Below are 213 nucleotides of genomic sequence, written 5' to 3'. Positions count from 1 at the left end.
CGCCCCGTCCCCCTCGGCGCCTTCAGGGGTGAGGTGTTTTGCCGGGGCTGGACGCGTTTGTAAGCTTCGACCCATCCGGGAGAGGCGCCCGGCGGGTCCCCCGGGAGCGGGAAAGGGACCACAGCCGGCGCCAACCCCCAACATTTCCCTTCTCTCCGCGACCCGGAGGGAGCCTGGGCAGAGGCAGGCGGGCCGCCAGGCCTCGGCACGGCT

The sequence above is a fragment of the Mesitornis unicolor genome, unplaced genomic scaffold, assembly GCF_000695765.1.
Source record: "Mesitornis unicolor isolate BGI_N332 unplaced genomic scaffold, ASM69576v1 scaffold43560, whole genome shotgun sequence".
NCBI classification, from domain to species: domain Eukaryota; kingdom Metazoa; phylum Chordata; class Aves; order Mesitornithiformes; family Mesitornithidae; genus Mesitornis; species Mesitornis unicolor.
The sequence above is the reverse complement of the archived record's forward strand: the minus strand, read 5'-3'. Positions refer to the sequence as shown.